Consider the following 6,951-nt stretch of genomic DNA (forward strand, 5'->3'; position numbering starts at 1 on the left):
GTATAAGAAAGGAAAAAATTAGAGTTGAGAGCCTTTACTGATGCAGATTGGGCAGGAAACATTGATGACAGAAAAAACACTAGTGAAGGATCATTCTTTCTTGGAAAGAGGCTAGTTCCTTGGACAGGCAAGAAGCAAAATTGTATCTCTCAATCAACAATAGAAGTAGTGTATGTTGCTACAATAGTTAATCATTCTAACATAATATGGATAAAAAAACTAATGTCAGGAATGAAGGATGAAATCAAGAAACTAGTGGTTATCTATTGTGATAACAACAATGCAATTAAAATATCAAAAAATCTTGTGATGCACACAAAGACAAAACACATTGCAATCAAGTATTATTTCTCAAGGGAATTGGTTCAAGATAAAGAGGTTAGTGAATATGTGAACACCAAGGAGAAGATAGCAGATATATTTACTAAGGCTTTACCTAAGGATGCATTTATGTATCTAAGAGGTAAACAAGGGGTTATTCCCCTATCTAATGCTCACTAAAGCAAATGATAGTGAGACATCAACCAAGATCTATTGAAGATCAATCAAGTTGATGTAGGTAGTCACACTTCAGGTGTGAAGTGCAAAGCATATTTCATATGCATCAATACAAAAGGTACATAATAATTTCAGAGATTGTATCCTTTGGCATTTGATGTCAAAGAGGGAGAGTTCAGATATGCTAACAAGGGAGAGTTGAAAGGAAGAGTAAGGGAAAGTTCAATATTAGAGTAAAAGAGGGAGATTTTTGTATCTTAGAAGGAAGATATTAAGATGATGGAATGTACAACAAAGAGAGAGAAAATGACATAAGTACATAGCAGAGTGTTGATAGGAAGAAACAGAGGCAAATCCAAGTAGAATCTTAGAGGGAGATGGTATGGATGAGAATTAGAATGAAACTGAGGATATTATCTCATTGCTCATACTTTTATCATTCTATGTGGACATGTTGTGTTGTCATCAATGCCAAAGAAGGAGTTTGTTGAAAAAATTCTTCAATTATATATTGTTAGTGATGTTCACATAAAATGTCAATATTAACCGAGCAATGTAGAATTTGTAGTATTAACCTTATATATCTTAGTATTGTCTAAGTAGTTGGGTAAATAATACTTTTCCAGTATTAACTAAGCAGTTGGTTAATAGAGTGAATCGTGCTTGTAGTATTGACCAAGTGGTCGGCAATGAAAGGAGTCACAATGTTAACCAAGCATTCAATCCTAGTGTTGATCAAGTGACAACATAATGCAATTGCCTAATATTTGAGTGTTTGAGGCAGACTATTTGGATGTTTATTGGTTATTTGGAAGGGTATTCAAGCCACCTTGTCTAATATTGTGATATATAAGAAAGGTCAAGTTGTGAAGATAAAATGTGGAAGTGGAATATGAAGTAAAATGGATATGTGAGCGAAGGAAAAGGAAGAGCAGGAAAGTGAGGAAGACAACCTGCAAAGAACATTTGATCAGTAAGGATCCAAAGGTCAAGCCAGAACAAAGATCTAAATATGCAAAGGAAGTTGCTTCATTAATCAGGTCAAAATTAATGTTACCTAATAACCATTGTAGCAATAAAGAAATCCCTTAATAGAGTTGACTTAATAGTCATTTTGTAAATACTCTAACAAGGTGACATTTCATGATTGAATTGTGTAAAGACCTCTAACCAGGTCACTCCTAACAAGGTGATATAAATCCTCTAACAGGGTCATACGTAACAATATTTTTTTTAACCTTTAACATGGTTGGCTCCTAATAGGGATCACTTCTGAAGAGTGAAAATTATTGCGACTAGTTGCAAGATGGTTTTTTCCAAATTGGGTTTCCACGTTAAATCTTGGTGTCATCTGTATTCATGTTATTTGATAATGTTTTATGTTTCTGCAACTAAGTTATTAAAGGATAAAACGGATTAATAAATCTTAAGATTTCTTTGTTAACTGAGTGACAGTAAAATTCTAATGTTAACCGAGCTAGTCAATATTGCATTATTAGTAAAAGTTTGTATTGACATCTAAGGGACAAGGAATTGTTTTTTTGTAATTGATTCACTCCTCCCCTCTCAATTACACTCTTACATTTTCAGCATATCATGTCATTTGATTTTTTTCATTGAACCATGTGCAAATTTGATAGAGAGCGCACACTAAAAAAATGATTTTTTAGAATGTGCAGTGTCCCAGACCTATTGGAACCCTTCAAGCCTTTGAGTTGGACCCCCAAAGAAAATCCTAGCCTTAGGCTTGGTGGATTCAAATGGATTTAATAGGGCCTATGCCTTATCCAAAATGTTGCATTTCAAATGTGCACTATAGGGAGAATGCCTTATTTAAAAAAAGAAAAAAAAGAAAATGAGAGAGAGAGAGAGAGAGAGAGAGAGAGAGAGAGAGAGAGAGAGAGAGCAGAGGGTTTACAAAATTTTAAGGTTCTGAATATTACACCTTTGATAATGATATTATTGGGTCAAGTTAGGCTTGAATGTATTGCACACCGATCACATAATTCAAAATCCCTGAGAATTCACATAAACTATAAGATTGACTTCCATCTAGTCCATGCTTAGTGCACTTGTTTCCTAATAGATTACCATAAGAGCTTCTACCTATTACAAGATAAAAACCTCTAAATGCATTAATCATTTCATTAAGTATTTCTACTATCAGATTCTTTACATCCCCCACCTCAATCAATTGACCCTTTTGATGTATTATTTTCTACTTGCTTGCTAGGACCCTATTAATACATCTTAGGGATCCTAAGGGGTTCGAGAACATATTAATGTATGTTAGGGACCTTTACCATAGATTTTTTAATGGTGAGGAGCCATAAGGGGTCCTAAAACCCCTTAATAATCCTTACAACTCCTCAAGATCCTTGGCATCCATTTTTTTAATGGTTACCATACATTTTTTAATGGTGAGGGGCCATAAGGGGTCCTAAAACCCCTTAATAATCCTTACAACTCCTCAAAATCCTTGCCATCCATTTTTTTAATGGTGAGGGGTCGTAAGGGGTCCTAGAACACATTAACATGTTCTAAAAACCCTTATGACTCGTAAGGAATTTTTAGGACCCCTAAGATGTATTATATAGGTTCCTAAGGGGTTGTAAGGGGTCATCAGTCACATCAACACGTCCTTGGACCCCCTAATATTAATCCTCACAACCCTTAAGATGTATGGTAAGGGACCTTAAGATACATTAATGGGTTCTAAGACTTCTTATGAACCCTTAGGATCTGTTAGGATACCTAAAACTACATTTTAGGGGTCCTAAGGGGTTATAAGGGCTCGAAAGACATAGTAATGTTTCTTTAGACCCCTTAACAACCCTTAGAATTCCTAAGATGTATGTTAAGGGGTCTTAGAGAACATTAATGTATCCTAAGATCCCTTAAGACCCTTTGGGACCCCTAGAATACATTAGTGTGTCCTAAGACCCCTTATGACCCCTTAGGATCCCTAAAATTAGATCTTAGGGATGTTAAAGGGTTGTAAGAGGTAGTAAGGGGTCCATAGATACATTAATGTATTCTAGGAGCCCTTAACAACCTTAACAACCCCTAAGATTTATGGTAAGATACCTACCCCTTACAACCTATTACTATACATTTGTGTATAGTAAGAGGTCATAAGGGGTTTTAAGACTCATTGTTGTGTCATAAGATCCCTTGGGACCTTTTAGGATCCCTAAGAATACATATTATGAGTCCTAAAGTGTTTTAAGTCGTATTAAGGAGTCTTGAGACACATTAATTTGTCCTACCACCCTTTTGTGACCCCTTTGTGTATGGTAAGGGGTCCTAAGTGTTCATAAGGGTTATTAGGACACATTAATGTTTCCTAGGATCCCTTAACAACCCATAAAACTTTTAAGATGCATGGAAAATGATCTTAAGACTCCTTACCACCCTTATAACTCCTAAGTTGTACCACCCCTTATGATCCCTTAGGACCCTTTATAACCCCTAAGAATACATTTTAGGGGTTGTAAAGGGTCATAATCGGTCCTCTAACACATTAATGTGTCGTAGGAGCACTTAAGATTTCTTACAATCCCTAAGTTGTATAGTAAGGGGTTCTACCACCCATTAGGGATCCTAAAGGGCCCTAAGGGGTTCTAAGGAACCCTAGGGCACATTAATGTGTCCTAAGACCCCTTATGACCCTTTGGGATCCCTATGAATACATATTAGGAATCATATGGGGTCTTCAAAAACATTAATGTTTTCTAGGATTGCTCAAAAACCCTTATAATTCCTAAGTTGTGTGGTAAGGGGTCTTAGGACCACTTACTACCCCTTATAGATCCAAGACCCCTTATGATTCCTTATAACTTTTTATGATCCCTAAGAATACATCTTAGGGGTCCTAATGGGTGTAAGGGTTCTCAGACACAATAGTATGTCCTAGGTAATACTTACAACCCTTAATGTGTAAGATAAGGAGTCCCACAGTCCTAGGATCCCTTATGACCCTAAACCATACATATGTGTATGGTAAGGGGTTTTAAGGGGTCTTATGACACATTCTTTCCCCTTCTCACCCTCTTCCTCTCTCTCTAATGTGTCTTAGGACCCCTAAGATGTTGGACTAACCACCAACATTCCCCTTCAAGATTTGTCAAATGAATTAATCGCCTCCTATGTTATATAAGCCTAGTAGTTGTATTGAGCATTGACAAGTCGATCTTTTGGTGCAATGATAACTCTAGCTTCTAACAAGTGGTATCAGAGCTTGGTGACAAGTTCAAATCTCCTCGGGTAACACTGAATGGGGGATTGTTGGACTAAATTCCAATGTTCCCCTTCAACATTCGTGACATAACTTAATCACCTCCTATGTTCCATAATCTTAGTGATTGTATCAGGCATTGACAAGTCAATCTTTTGGTGCAACAACAACTCTATCAACATAAGAATCACATTTAGGGTCCGAAGACCCATCCCCCCCTTTCTCTCACTCTCTATTTTTCTCTTCCCCTTTCTCACCTTCTTAGGGCCCCTAAGAATCATATTTAATTATCCTAAAGGGTCATAGCACCCCAAAATCCTAAACCCCCCTCTCTCTTGCCTCTTCTCACTTTTTCACCTTGTCACCTTCTCTCTCTCTCTCTCTCTCTCTCTCTCTCTCTCACCCCCACCCCCCCCCAAGTATCTTTCCCTCTTACCTCTTCTCACCTTGTCTCTCCATTTGCCTCTACCCTTTTTACAACCTCACCCTCTATCTCTCTCCTTGTTTCCCTCCATGTATCCCTTTCTTGCCCCTATTCTTCACCCTCTCCCTCTCTATTTCTTTCCCCTTCATTTTTTTAATCTTAGATAAGGTGTATATCCTATCTAAGAATAGGATAAAGGGTAAAAAGAATAGGAACTCGTGATTGAGGCCTACATTTTCTATTTTGTGTCTAGTTTTTTTTACATTATCTTACATATGTACACTCCTCATGGTGCTTATAGTCATGAGGAAGCATATTATAACAATTTTACACTACCTTTTTAGGATAGAAATCAACCTAGAAGTGCGAAAGTCAATGAATCTTGCTGAAAATTGATCATTTGAGGCAAGTATTTCATTTTTTACATGTGAAATGTGAATAATGAGTTATATGTTTATAATTGATACAACACGGGCTTGTTATTTTTAGAATTCTACTTATAGTAGTAGATTTATTTTTATAATTAAAGTTTGAATTGGAAAGAATGCGTTAGAGCTCATAATTTAATAGAGTTTCAAAGTAATTTGAAAATTGCAATGAATAATTTCAATTGGAAATGTGGATTGGACATAAATAGAACTTTTCAAATAATCTTTAACTTTCTTATACACATGTAGAATTCACCATCATGTTGAGGAAAGGAACACATTTTTAAACATGGAAAGAGCATGAAGTAAAGAAAGAGAAGAAAAGGGAAAGAATATGATAGCTTAGTGAACAATTTTTTTGCGTACATACAAGAAGATTTTCCTTTCGATGAGGAACATGAAACGCCAATAGAAAGTAAGAAAGAATTGGAATTGGAAACAAAAAGGCAATGTATGAAAAAATTGCAACTATGCACATCTTTCATATTGTTTGTTGTGATCTTACACCATCTATGCCAAAAAAATCTGGTTGGCTAGATAAATATTAGGAACCACCTCATTTTCCTCACCAAGTTATTGGAATGTTCTTGACCACTCTAGAGAAAAGTGTTCTTTAAAGTGCACCGAGGATCAATATTTAATAACTTTAGGGGGTTGTTTCTTGAATCTTGTGTGAGATATAAATGAACTGATAGGTGCTACAAGATTTGTGTTTTCAAGGTTTACAAAATTCTATCACTTTTGGGTGCGATTCAAAACCGTTTGAAATCAACAAAACAATCTTTGTCAATGTCGCGACTTGCAACTTAACTCATTTAAAAGTTGTAATTGTGCATATCTTTGAAACCATTCGTTGTGGCTTTGAATTTTCTATTCCAACAACTCTAGATGGTAGGGTAATTATAAGAACCACCTCATTTTTCTTACCAAATTACTAAAATATTCTTTATCACTCTAGAGAGAAGTATTCCTTAAGGTGCACTAAGTACCAAAACTGACAAACTTTATGATTTTATTTCTTGGATCTTGTATGACATAGAAATGAATCATTAGGTGCCACATGATCATGTTGTCAAGGTCTACAAAAGACTATCAATATTTGAGGAGATTCAAACCTTTTTGAAATTAGTAACACAATCTCAGTGGATGTGAAAACTTGGAAGTTGACTAACTATTTTTGTGGACTAAAATAGTTTGTGCAAAAAAATTTGGTTGGCTGAATAAACACTAGGAACTACCTAATTTTTCTCACCAAGTCATTGGAACATTTTTTAACACTTAAGAGAAGTGTTCCTCAAGGTGCATTGAGCACCAAAACTGGAAAAATTTAGGGGGGATTTTCTCAGAGCTTATGAGACATAGAA

The sequence above is a fragment of the Cupressus sempervirens genome, chromosome 7, assembly GCF_028749045.1.
Source record: "Cupressus sempervirens isolate cs-2001-9-10 chromosome 7, ASM2874904v1, whole genome shotgun sequence".
Classification (NCBI taxonomy): domain Eukaryota; kingdom Viridiplantae; phylum Streptophyta; class Pinopsida; order Cupressales; family Cupressaceae; genus Cupressus; species Cupressus sempervirens.